The following is a 14,394-nucleotide window of genomic DNA, read 5'->3' as shown; positions in this document are numbered from 1 at the left end:
TTCTTTATCCACAGATTGATTTTTTTTTAAGATTTTATTTATTTATTTGACAGAGACAGAGAGAGAGGGAACACAAGCAAGAGGAGTGTGAAAGGGAGAAGCAGGCTCCCCGCCAAGCAGAGAGCCCAATGTGGGGCTCATCATGACCTGAGCCGAAGGCAGACGCTTAATGGCTGAGCCACCCAGGCGCCCCCACAGATTTGATTTTTGAAGTCTGGGATAGGGGTGCCTATGTGGCTCAGTTGGTCGAGTGTCCGACTCTTGATTTCAGCTCAGGTCATGATCTCAGGGTCGTGAGATTGAGCCCCAGGTCAGGCTCTGTGCTCAGAGAGGAGTCTGCTTGAGATCCTCTCTCTCCCTCTGTTCCTCCCCCTGCTTGTGCTCCTTCGTACTCTCTCTCTCTAAAATAAGAAAATAAAATCTTAAAAAAAAAAAATAAAGTCTAGGATAAATGGCAGAAAGGATTGAATGTAAGGAAGTCTTGGTAACCCACATTAAATTTGCCACTTAGTGGTTAAAATGAGTAAGTATGTTTTAAATTTGTAGAAAAGTTTAATGAAAGTATGAAAATGAACTATTAGCATATGAAATTATTTTTGTATCAACTTTCTCATTCTTCCCGTAATTTTATTTGGCCTTTCTTATTTGAGTAAGCTTCTCTCCCAAGATACGTTGATGTTACAGATATTCTTTATAATATGGTCAGTGTCTCATGGACAGTTAGAGAAAATAAAGTATTTATTTTGTCGGTATTAAAACTGTTTGACTTGGTGTTAAAATTATAAAAGTTATTTCAGGGTGTGAGTCAAAGGAAGAACCAGTCTGGACTTTATGTTGTAATAGATTTGGTGCTGTCATCCTTGATTTACTTGTTAGGCAGCAGGAGCCCGTCTGGGATTTTCTTCTGACTGTTAAATTTAAAAGCAGATCTGTGCAAGATTGAGCTTTCTTTTCTTCAAGACTATGTGGCAGCATTTTCATCCTGAGAAACTGAACTCTAGTGTTTGCATTGTTTTAGGAAACCATGACACACCATAGGGCATTGATCCTTTTTATAGTGGTATTTCATATCTGAATATCATCATGGTTCTCCCAGACCAAATAGGTCTTTGAGATTTGATCTTTCTTTATTTAAAAGTGCAAGAAAGAGATCTGGGTAAGGCCATATTTCATGTCGTGTTTCTCACCTATTTGGCAGTGGGACATGAGGGAATGCGGCCGCAGAGTGCTTTTACCACATTCACGTTCCAGCTAAAATGCCTAACAGAAGAAATGTGTGTGTGGGTGTCGAAGGTGAAGGGCTGGATGGTAGGAGTTGCAGCTGTAATCTTGGGAGAACCAAATAGTAGACTCAGTGTTATGTATGAAAATTGTTTTAGTAAAAGCAATTTAGTAATTAAGAAAGTATATAGAAAAATCTTCATGTGTTTCTTTAAAACGTGTGCTAATACACATTAAATCAAACTGTCATTGTTTACTTTCTAGTTAATTTCCATCTACACACACACACACACACACACACACACACACACACAGCGAGGGCAAAAGATTGTGTACTGTTCTTTTTCTCTGAATGGTTTCTAATCTAGGTTTTAAATTCATTCTTAGAAAAATAGCATTGTGTCACTTGAGACACCGTGACTGATAAAGTCATACCACACCGACAGTGCAGGTTTGAGGTGCTCCCAGCTGTCAGCTGCTTTAGGAGGAAGCACTCACACAGGGGCATTCATGTTTGTCCATAGCTTTTGGAATGGCATTTATTTTCAGATTTGGTTGGAAGGAAAGATGCTTTTTCTAACATTATAGCACTGTGGGGAGTTGCCCAATCTCCTTCATAGCAGTAGTTCAAACTTGTCTACCACTGACTCATAAATCTCTCATTTTCTGATTTCTAATTTGTAGAGTGACGTTATTACCTGCCATTATCACTATGTTAGAATAGTTCTTCAACTAGAACATTTAGAGATTGTCATAGTCCTTAGAATAGAATAGTCCTTAAGGATCATGAGAAGAGCCCTTCTGTAAATAAGAAGGAAGAATATGAGCAGAAAAGGAAAAGCAGAGATGTTTTAATTATTTTAAGAGGGTGGCTGGGTGGCTTATTCAGTTAAGTGGCTGCCTTCGGCTCAGGTCATGATCCCAGGGTCCTGGTTTCCAGTCCCGCATTGGGCTCCCTGCTCCCTGGAGAGCCTGCTTCTCCCTCTGCCTCTCTCTCTCTCTCATGAATAAATAAATAAGATCTTTAAAAAATTATTTTAAGAAAGAAAAATTTAATTTTGGAGTTGCTGTATGCAGTATATGAAGCCAAATATGTTATGTACTATATGTCACTTATCAGTCCTATAGAGTATGTAATATTTTTCCCATTTTCCAGATGAGGAAATTGTAACTCAGAAAGTCACACATAGACCACATTGTAAGTATATGGTAGAGCAAAATTTTTGAACCCAGGTAATTGAATTTGAAAGTGAAAGACTTTAGTGAAATATTTAGCTGCTAAATGTTATTCTCTGGTAAGTAATAACTTTTAAGAGACTTTTAAGTTGACATCTTAGTTCTTAAATTCCTTCTTATGAAGGGATTTTGAGCAATGGTGATGTATATACAATGAACACAGAAGTGAACTAATGTATACAATAAATGTGATCTTTAGAGATACGACCTCTAGGACACTTAGCAATTATTACTAACTCACCGTCATGAAAGGTTCTGGTTCTTTGGCATTTAAGGTTAGAAATGTTTATCATATAATCTAGTTTGGTCTTTTCTAGTATTATATTATTGACAGATACAAAGACTGGCAAGTATGACAAAGATGATACAGTGCCTAATTGAACCACACCTTTAGAACTGTGTACTTTTATTTTAATTAATTAATTAACTAACTAAGTAATTTAGAGCATGAGCAGGGGAAGGGGCAGAGAGAGAGGGAGAGAGAGAATTCCAAGCAGAGTCTGAAATGAGCTGGTAGCCTGAAGTCAGACTTGATCCCACAACCTGGAGACCTGCGCCAAAACTAAGAGTCTGTTGCTCAATGGAGTGAGCCACCTAGGTGCCCCATAGAGCTGTGTACTTCTAAAATCAGTCTGTAGATGCCCAGATCTCTCAATCAGATCTTTGCTTGTATCTCCATAAGCATGTGATTTTAATCGAGAAACTTCTTTTTTTTTTTTTAATTTAAAGATTTTATTTATTTATTCAACAGAGGTAGAGACAGCCAGCGAGAGAGGGAACACAAGCAGGGGGAGTGGGAGAGGAAGAAGCAGGCTCATAGCAGAAGAGCCTGATGTGGGGCTCGATCCCAGATCGCCAGGATCACGCCCTGAGCTGAAGGCAGACGCTTAACCGCTGTGCCACCCAGGCGCCCCTAATCGAGAAACTTCCAACTTTAGTTAACCTAGATGATTTGGTGAACATATTTTAATTTTTTGCAATGTCTTTATTGGTTTATAGCATCATAAGACTAATAATAGTTCATGTACTTGATTGGTTGGTTGGTTGCTTTATTAATTTTCTGCCTTATTTGAAATGATACTGTGAGTTAGAAGATACTGCAGCAGTCCAAATAGGTAACAATGACTTGGAATATGGTATTCTTCTAGGTTCTTGCTTTTCTTTTAGATCTAGAATGATTTATTTTGATTGCCTAAATTTCTCTGGAAACATGTAAAGCTATTTCACAATTTCCTGCTTTTAATATCATGACTGTTCTTTTGCTGTCTGCAGAAATTATTGACTTTGGGATCCCCAGTCAGTGTTTGTTTTTTCTTTTTTGTGAAGTAGGCTTCATGCCAGTGTGGAGTCCAACGCAGGGCTTGAACTCACAACCCTGAGATCAAGCCTGAGCTGAAATCAAGAGTCGGGTGCTTAACCGACTGAGCCCCCAGCCTCCCAGTCAGTTTTTATGAGCCTGGAAAGATAGGTAGCATTAACAATTAACCAATGACATATATTACAGGTATCACAACCCAGGTCTATTTTGTAATCTGACTTTTCATAGGCATTTCACCCTTAATAATCTGTTATATATGATACCAAAAAAGATGTGTATATTGTAAAAAAAATAATATTCTGTAACATTGGATTTATGATCTAGAATACAGATTAGCCCTTAAAATATTCTTTCAACGTAAAATATAATTTTCACCAAACATACTCTTATCAGTGTCACAAAGATAATAAATCTAATTGTGATCCTCAAAGTCTGATGTGAACATCACTTAATCTCAGAAAACTTTATGCAGTATAGGAGTCTAGCCTTTAGGCTGTCTTTATAATCTGTGAAATAAATCTGTCTTAACCATGAGGCATGCTAGTACAAGGCTTTCTTGGTATTTCAGTAATTAAACTCTTTGGGATGGAATCCAAGGTGAACCTTTCTTATATCTGTATGAGTTTTTTGATGTTTAAGAAGGGCTTTAGAGTACAGAAACTATATAAAACTATATGGAAGTTCCTGGCTATCAGGTTATTTATTTAAACATTTAAAAACTAATTTTTCTTTAACCTTTGTATTTAACTTAAACATTAAAACTCCCTTAAGCAGTCATTTGCATGTTCAAACTTAGTAAATGAAAATCTCTGAATCATATAAAGCTCTGTTATAAATGTAATATAGTCAGTTTCCTTAAAAAAAAAAATCAAGTGACAGCCTAGCCAGATTAAAATCAGAACAAGCAAAACCTTTCTCAATATTTGATATTACAAGATCTGATATACTTTTAACTACCATTAACGATTAATTTCCCTTTCCATGCTTGTATTGGGATATGTATTTTCTTTATTATTTGAAAATCAGAGAATTTCTTCTACTTAGGTGTGCTGTTTTTTTTCTACCATGGTTCTCTTTTCTTCTCTGCTTCCCCTCCTCTCAAGACAAGATCTTCAGGATACTTTTCCATCTTCTTTCTCTCAGTCCGCTTTGGATACTCTTAAATTTACCATGATCCTACCCTACCAAAAACCCTGTTTTTTTGCTAAGATGTTTTAATTTTTTCTTGTCATTTATTCAGATTTAATTATAGGTATCATTGCTCAGTGCTTACTGTTGTTTCCTTTTTATCATCTTCCATCTCAATGTGTCTCTTCTGGTTCATTTGTTTCCTGGTGGATATTTTCTTGAGTACTTTGTTGACATAAGTTCTGTGAATGACGTATTCTGACTTCTTGAATATGCTCATGCCACTTTCCCCCTTTTCTTTTATAGGTAACTCGTACTTTCTGTCTGAATGCTTGTAACATTTTCTTTTTATCCTGAGTTTACATGTATTTGATCATCAGTTCTTTAGCTCGGAGCTCAGTGCCTTTCAATCGTAGATTCAGGCCTTCATGTTTGGACAGATTTTTTATTGTTACTTATTATTTATTTAATTGTTGCCTTTCTTCTATCTGCAGTAATTGTCTCCTTGTGAAACCTATTTCTTACATATCAAGCCTCCCTTAATCTGTCCTTTACTCCTGGTATATTTCTCTTTACATTTTTATTTTTTGATTTGATGTATTTCTTGTACTTGTTCTTTATGCCACTAATAAAATCTTTAATCTTCCAAATTCAATCTGAGTAGGGAAATAATTTTTAAGTGTTGTTTTTCATATATAGATATAACATATACACTGGCACATGTAAATAATACATTTGTGCTATTGTGTTCTTCAGCTTTGCGACTTTATCCATTCAGTGTACGTGTGCTGGTTGTTCTGACTGAACAGAATTTATGCTTTTAACTCTTAAGCTAGGTATCTGGCCTTCTTTGCCTCCTTCAGCTGTTCTCTTTAGTAGTCCCATGATGCATATGGCTTCTCGTAGGTGCAAACACCCACATTAGGAGCCCTAGTCCTTCTAATTGATGGTTTAATTTCTTTACAGAGTAATTTTACAGTTTTTATTAATTCCTTGGGGGCAAATACCTCTTTTGTTGTGGAGAGAAGTGGGAGTGTAGCCTCCTTCAGCCTCTGTTTTTCTCTCTTGGTTTACCAGTCAGTATGATCCCACTTGCTTTTTGTCTTTCAGAAGTTTATCAAGATCTCTGGCCTGCTGATTGTACCCATCTCATTCTGTTAAGGATTTATTTCCTTTTATTTAGCTTTTCAGAGACTTTTCAGAGACCTAGATGTCGGTTTCTTAACATATATGCAGTCCTGAATTGGAAATCTGGTACTTTTTTCCATGGCTTTTGAGAGGAAACTTCTGAAGAGAGCATTCAGTAAGGCAGAATCTTTGTGTCTGTCCGTCAGTCTAGTGGGTCTCTAAAGACGTGAATGGCTCGTTTCAGTGTCTTCTGCAGGATGTATAGTGGAAACTTCCAGGAGTTTGTACATTTCAGTGTTAATGCATTTCAATTTTTCTATCTGCAGAACAGCGCTAATACTAGTGTATCAGATAGTAACTAGTTAGAAGATGTAATAGATGAGAAGGTGCCGATTTTAAGAACAACAAAAATAAAATACCCAGAAATAAACTTAATAAGGAACTAAGACATATTTGAAGAAACTATAAAGCATTACTGAAGGACATAAAAGAAGTTTGGAAGAAATGAAAAGATACACCTTGTTCATAGCTGGGAATATTCAGTATCATCAAGATGTCACTTTATTATGAATTCATGTGATAATAAGAATGCTTTTTAAAAACCTAGACAAATTGATCTTGAAATAAGTTGATCTTAGTTAAATAAGTTTGCCAAGGAACTTTGGGAAGGCGAATAGAAGCAAGGACTAATGCAATCAGATATTGTACTGTAAACTCTCTATAATTAAAACCTTGTGGTGCTAATACCTGAATAGAAGGCATAATGGGATAGCATGGAAAGCCTAGAAATACACTCAAACACATAGAAAGACTTAGGTATGATGAAGATGGCTTCTCACACACCAATAGGGACAATGTGTGCTATTCAGTAAGTACTTTGGGGGAAAGTGGATACACATCAGTGGAAAATAAAAAAAATTGAAGTCCTACCTCATAGCAAGGATAAATTCCAAAATGATCAAAGATATAAGTGTATGAAATGAAATCATAAAAATTTCAAAAGAATACATGGGAAAATTAAAAAAAATACTTTGGGGCCAGGGAAGGCTTTTAGAGCTATAATTTAATATGCAAAACCCATAAAAGAAAGAGTTATGAAATTTAACTACATAAAATACCAAACATCTGTATTATAAAAAATAAGCAAGGACAAATGACAACCTGGGAAAAATACTTGGAACTCATATTACAGATGAGGGACAAATCTCTTTAATATATAAAGAACTAAAAATAGATAAGAAAAGAGCAACCCAATAGAAACATGGGCTAATGTATCAAAAGAATTTTTTTCATTGCTGAGAATTTGTCCTTCATATATACTTGCACATATGTAGAAACAACATATTTACAAACTTACTGTAGCATTGTTTGTAATACCAAAAGATTGGAAATAATTCAAGAATGCATCAGTAGGGAACTGGTTAAATTATGGAATATCTACACAGTGGAATATCATACAGTTGTGAAAACAGCAAAGAAGCTCTTTATATATTCCTATGGAAATTAGAATACTCCAGGAAATATAGGAAAACTACTCTGTGGTGTATAAATATACTTTTCAGTAAAAAGTGGGTCGGTAATAGAGGAATAAAATTGTTCTTCCATTATTTACACAAAGAGCAGCGTATTTACACATTGTTTTCATACTTGCTATGGATATATTCTTAATACATATGAAAAAATTATATATCAATAGATATATTCATAAAGTCTGGAAGAATATATAAGGTGAGGAGCTTAATGGGTAGGAATTGGGCAGGATTTTTGTCTGATAAAATTATAATACCTATTAAGAATTATAGCATATCTGGCATTTTCAGTTGGAAATGACTACAACTCAATTCCACTAGCTTCAGCAAACCTCTGTTCTGTTTTCACCACCAAAACAGCTGACCTCATTAGTGTTACAAGTTCAGTTTCTTTATTTTCTGAGAATTCTGGGAATATTGGGGTTATGTAAGCATTTAATAGTGTATATAAACCAAACAGAACAGAGCTCCTGTATGCTAAGCAGCTTTATAATCTAATTTATTCATATCCTCTGAAGGTAGGAAAATATATTACTCCTTATAATGATAGTTAGTGACTATTAGTTACAGACATAACTAACACCTTGCATCTTCAGTTTTACAGCTTCAGCCATGGGTAAAATAAACAGAACACCAAACTCACTACTTTAGATATATGTAAAAGAACTCTTCTCTGTAGTGGAATGGAGTCCTATTCTTTCACAAACAGATATAAATTGACTAACAGACCCAATTCTCTCTTGTCTGTGATGGAGTATAGATGCCTATCTCTTATTTGTCCACATGCATGCTCAGACCATAAAATGACTTCCTCATCATTTCCCATACCACTGGGGAACAACTTATTGGCCATAAGTGTCACAGAACCAGAACCGAACTTAGCAAAGAACCAACAGTAAACAAAAACAAAGATTAAGGGAATAAAAGGAGAAAGGTAAAATTCTATTGTTGCCTGGAGTTTACTCCGGGGATGGAGAAAAGATATGCCTGAGTGTAAGCAGTACCCTAGGTAACACTTCTCAGGCAGTGTGTCAGTTGGACTTCTCTGTGGAATTTAACACTGTCAAGTACAATTTTTCGTAAGCTATGGACAAGATTCATACAAAGATAAGGTGAATATGTGTTGGAGATTTAAATAATTTTTTAATGAAGGTGATGGTAAGGCTGGTTCCCACAACTTGAGGAAAGTGGGTTTTTTTTTTCTCCTTTTTCCTTTTGCTTGAAAATATTCAGGTTCAAATCTAATGTTTTACAGAAAACTCTTGTAAATAAAACATTAGATTCTTTAGGTTTTATGGTTGGTAATCTTAACAGTCTATCTTTTCTGTTAGATTTGAAACTATAATTAATCACTTTAAGGGTAAAATTTGCCCATAATTTAAAAAGCATGGAACAAAAGGATCAATTAAACCAACCGATACTAAGTTTTTATGGAGTTGATTCAGTGTTATGTGACACAAAATGTATATAATATAAACATAATTTTTAAACCTTTTATAATGTGTAATATTTACCAATAAACTTATTTTACACATTTATTAAGGTATAACTTACATATAATAAAATCCACAAATCATGAGTTTATAGCTTGAAGAATTTATATAAATTTATATATCCATGTAAATACAACCCAGTCAAGATATAAATTAACTTTAGCATGCCACAAGACCCTTTCCCCTTCTAGTCAATACCTGTCCCAAAGGTAACCATTATTCTGACTTCTGTCACAGTAGAGTTATTTTCCCTGTCCTTGAACTTCAAGTAAATAAAATTATACAACATGTACTCTTCCCCCCCAACTTTATGGAGCTATAATTTCATATAATATTGCTTAAGATGTTCAACATGATGATTTGATACACTTATTTATTGAGATTAGCATATACTTTTGTCTGGCTTCTGTTTCTCAGTACTTATGGGATTCATCCATTTCTTGCAAATGGCAGCAGTAATTCTTTTTCACTTCTTTTTTTTTTTTTTTAAAGATTTTATTTATTTATTTGACAGAGAGAGAGAGGGAACACAAACGGGGAGTGGGAGAGGAAGAAGCAGGCTCCCAGCGGAGGAGCCTGATGTGGGGCTCAATCCCAGAACGGCGGGATCACGCCCTGGGCCGAACACAGACGCTTAACGACTGAGCCACCCAGGCGCCCCTCTTTTTCACTTCTATATGGAAAATAGTGCAAATTACTTACCTATTGCATTTGGCTTCCTCCCCCTTATTAAATATATGATATCAGTTGTATAAATCATTTGATTTTTGCATTTGACCTTATTTCCTGTGATTTTTCTGAATTATCTTATTCTAACTGCTGAACACATTGTGTCATCTTCAAATGATGAGAATTCTATTTTTCTCTATCTATCTATCTATCTATCTATCATCTATCTATCTATCTATCTATCTATCTATCTATCTATCTATCTATCTATTTTTAAGTTAGGCTCCACGCCCAGCATGGAGCCTGAAGCAGGACTTAAACTCATGGTCCTGAGATCAAGACTGGAGGTGACATTGAGTTGGATGCTTAACCAGCTGAGCCACCCAAGAAGCCTTCCCTTCTAATTTTTATACCTTTTACTTCTTTTTCTCACTTAAAAAAAAAAAAACTAAGACATCAAGTATAATGTATAGATGACATTCTTATCTTGTTCATGACCTTATTGACCATGCTTATTATTAGAAAAGCACTAGTATTTCATCATTAACCATCTGTGTGTGTGTTTTAATACCCTTCATGTATCTATCTACATTTAGAAAAATTATGAATAGGTATTAAATTTTACCTATTAAAATGACATAATGTTTTTATTCCTTTATTTTAATCATATGGTCAGTTATAGTGATTGATTTTAGAATGTTAAAACAGTTTGCATTTTGGACTAAAACTTACTTGGACATGATGTGTATATCCTTTTTCTAAACCAGTGGGTTTGATTTGTTACTACTTTGTTTAGAAGTTCTGTAGCTATGTTAATGATATTGACCTACAGTTTTCTTTCCTATTAATGTCTTTGTTAGGAAGACTGTCCTGGCCTTATGGAACAGGTTGAAAAGGGGTCTTCCTTTTATTTTTATACTCTGGAGGAATATAATATTGTTATAATTTATTCCTTGAATGTTGGAAAGAATTCACCAGTGAATCCATTTGGGCCTGGAGTTTTCTCACAGATTCAGCTTCTTTAATAGCTTCAAAAATTATTTGGTTTATTGTTTCAGTTTTGGTAAGTTGTGTTCTTCAGGGAATTTGTCCATTTCAATGAAATTCACAAATATATTGGAAAAAGTTGTTTGTAATGTCCTCAGAATCTTTTTGTCTATAGGCTTTCTAGTTATAACTCTCTTTTCATTGTTTATATTTTGTGTTCTGTGTTTTTCTTGATGAAACTTCCTAGGTGTTATTTTATTAATCTTTCAAAGAGTCGGCTTTCTATTTCACTGATTTTTTTATTTAAACAATTTTTTTCTTCTTTCTACTTTCTTGGAATAATTTGCTATTCTTATTTTAGCTTTTTGTAATAGAAGCTTAGAACATTTGTTTTCAGCTTGCCTTATTTCTGGTAACGTGCATTTAGAGGTCTGAAATTTGCTCTGTTTTAGTTGTATCCCACACATTTTAATCTGTTGTATTTTTATTCAGATAATATTTTCTCATTTTCATTGTGATTTCATGTATTAAATTCATGAATTACTCAGAGTTGTGTTTTGTAATTTCCATACATTTGGGAGAATTTTTAGTTATCGTCCAGTAATTGATTTTTAGTGTAATTCTGTACTGGTCACAAAACACTTCATTTATGATTTAAATTCTTTTTATTTGTTGAGACCTGATTCATTGTCTAGATTATGGTCTCTTGGTAAATGTTTCATATGCTCTTGGAAAGAATGTATATTCTGCAGTTGTTGGATTTAATGTTCTAGTTCAGGTTGAAAAGGTGGGTTGTTCAGATCTCCTATATACTTATGATTTTTTTTTGGTCTTCTTATTCAATCAGTCACTGAGAAATATCTGTTAAAATCTGCAACTGTAATTGTGGATTTATTTATTTTTGGTGCTTTCAGATTTTGCTTTATGTATTGTAAAGCTGAGTTATTTGTTGCATATAGATTTTGTTTATTATATCATGCTTACTTAACACTTTTTTTTAAAAAAAGATTTTTTTATTTTTCATTTGAGAGAGGGGGAAAGCAAGCATGAGCAGGGGGGAGGGCTAGAGGGAGAGGGAGAAGCCCCCTACGTGGGGCTCAATCCCAGGACTCTGGGACTATGACCTAAACTGAAGGCAGATGCTTAACCGACTGAGCTACCCAGATGCTGTGCTTACTTAACATTTTTATCATGAAATGTCCCCCTTTAAGTGTTTTAAGTCGAATTTTTAGTCCGTTTAATTTTTTATTAAGATGTAATTTACATATTGTAAGATTCACTATCTTAAAGTGTACAGTTAAGTGGTTTTTAATATATTCACAAAGTTGCACAACCATCACTACTATCTAATTCTTGAATATTTCAGAAAGAAATCTCTTACTCATTAGTTCGGACATACCTCAGAGATATTATGGATTTGGTTCCAGACCACCATAATAAAATGAATATCACAGTAAAGTGAATCAAATGAATTTTTTTGTTTCCTAGTGCATGTGAAATTTATGTTTACACTATATTGTAGTTTATTAAGTGAGCAATAGCATTTTCTCTAAAAAAACATACATACCTTAGTTAAGAAAAATCTTATTGCTAAATAATGCTACTCATCATCTGAGCCTTACGCAAGTTATAATTTTTTTGCTGATGGAGTGTCTTGCCTCAGTGTTGATGGCAGCTGACTGATCAGGGTGGTGGTTGCTAAAGGTTGAGGTGGCTGTAGCAGCTTTTTGACATAAGTCAACGTTGAAGTTGGCTTCATCGATTCACTCTTCCTTTCACGAATGATTTCTATGTTGCACGTGATGCTGTTTGATAGCATTTAAGCACAGTAGAACTTCTTTCAGAATTGGAGTTAGTCCACTCAAGTTCTGCTGCTGCTATATCCACTAAGTTTATGTGGTATTCAAAATCTGTTGCTATTTCAACAATGTTAACAGAATCTTCACCAGGAGTAGATCCCATCTCAAGAACCCACTTTCTTTGCTCACCCATAAAAGCAAGTCCTTATCCATTCAAGTTTAATCATGAGATTGCAGCAGTTCAGTCCCATCTTTAGGCTCTAGTTCTAATTCTAATTTTCTTGCTCTTTCCACCACACCTGTAGTTACTTATTCCAAGTCTTGAACCCCTCAAAGTCATCCATGAGGGTTAGAATAAACTTCCAGTCTCCTGTTTATGTTGATATTTTGACCTCTTCCAGTGTATCAAATGAACATTCTTAATGAGATCTAGAATGTTGAATCCTTTCCAGAAGATTTTCAGTTTACTTTGCCCATATCCATCAGAGGAATCGCTTTCTATGGCGGCTATAGTCTTATGAAATGTATTTTTTAAATAATAAGAATTGAAAGTTGCAATTAACTCATTAATCCAAGGGCTGCAGAATGGATGTTGTATTAACAGGAATGAAAACAACATTGATTACGTTGTACATCTCCATCAGACCTCTTGTATGACCAGGTGCAGTGTCATGAGCAGTAATGTTTTGAAAAGAATCTGAACAGTAGGTCTCAACAGGGGGCTTAAAATGTTCAGTAAACCATGTTGCAAACAGATGTGCTGTCATCCAGGCTTTGTTGTGCCATTTACAGAGCACAGGCAAAGGAGATTTAGTATAATTCTTAAGAGTCTTAGCATTTTCAGAATGGTAAATGAACACTGGCTTCAACTTAAAGTCACCAGCTGCATTAGCTCCTAACAAGAGAGCCAGCTTGTCCTTTAAAACTTTGAAGCATTGACCTCTCCTCTTTGGCTGTGAAAGTTCTAGATGGCATCTTCTTCCAATTTAAGGCTGTTTTGTCTATATTGAAAATCTGTTGTTTAGTGTAGCCACCTTCATTAATTATCCTCGCTAAATCTACTGGATAACTTGCTACAGCTTCTGCATCAGGTCTTACTCCTTCACTTTGCACTCTTATGGAGCTGGCTGCTTCTTTTCCTTAAACTTCATGAATTAACTTCTGCTAGTTTCAGACTCTCCTTCTATAGCTTCCTCATCTCTCTTCAGCCTTCACAGAAGGGAAGAGAGTTGGGGCCTTGCTCTGGATTAGGCTTTGGCTTTTAGGGAATGTTGTGGCTGGTTTGATCTTCTATCCGGACCACTAAAATTTTCTCCATATGAGTGATAAGGCTGTTTTGCTTTTTTATCATCCGTGTGTTCATTTGAGTAAGAAATGCAAGAATTTTTCCTGTCCACTTGAGTAGGAAATGCAAGAATTTTTCCTTTACATTCATAACTTGGCTGTTGGCATAAGAGATCTAGCTTTTGGCTTCTCTTGGCTTTTGACACAACTTCCTCATTAAACTTAATAATTTCTAGCTTTTATATAAAGTGAGAGACATTTGGGGAAAAAAAGGGGTGCTTGGGTGGCTCAGTTGGTTAAGTGTCTGACTCTTGATTTTGGCTTAGTTCATGATCTCAGGGTTGTGAGATCAAGTCCCGTGTCGGGTTCTGTGCTGGATGTGGAGCCTGCTTAAGATTCTCTCTCTCCCTTTCTTTCTTCCCCTTCCTCCACTCTCCTTCTCTGAAAGAAAATTAAAATTAAAAAAAAAAGAGACATTTGACTTTTCCTTTCACTTGAACACTTAGGAGACTATTTTAGAGTTATTAATTGGCCTAATTCCTATATTGTTTTGTCTTGGAATAGGGAGGTATGAAGAGAGGGAGAGACAGATGGGGGGAATG

General features: G+C 35.1%; 1 protein-coding gene across 5 annotated transcripts in view; it reads left to right on the top strand.

Moving 5' to 3' along the window:
* The window catches only part of ARHGAP32 (Rho GTPase activating protein 32), a 287,685-nt gene that overhangs the window by 90,467 nt on the left and 182,824 nt on the right, over positions 1-14,394 (top strand). The window lies entirely within an intron of this gene.

The sequence above is a fragment of the Ursus arctos genome, unplaced genomic scaffold, assembly GCF_023065955.2.
Source record: "Ursus arctos isolate Adak ecotype North America unplaced genomic scaffold, UrsArc2.0 scaffold_22, whole genome shotgun sequence".
Lineage (NCBI taxonomy): Eukaryota > Metazoa > Chordata > Mammalia > Carnivora > Ursidae > Ursus > Ursus arctos.
Note: the sequence above shows the minus strand (reverse complement) of the source record. Positions and strands in the feature narration are given on the sequence as shown.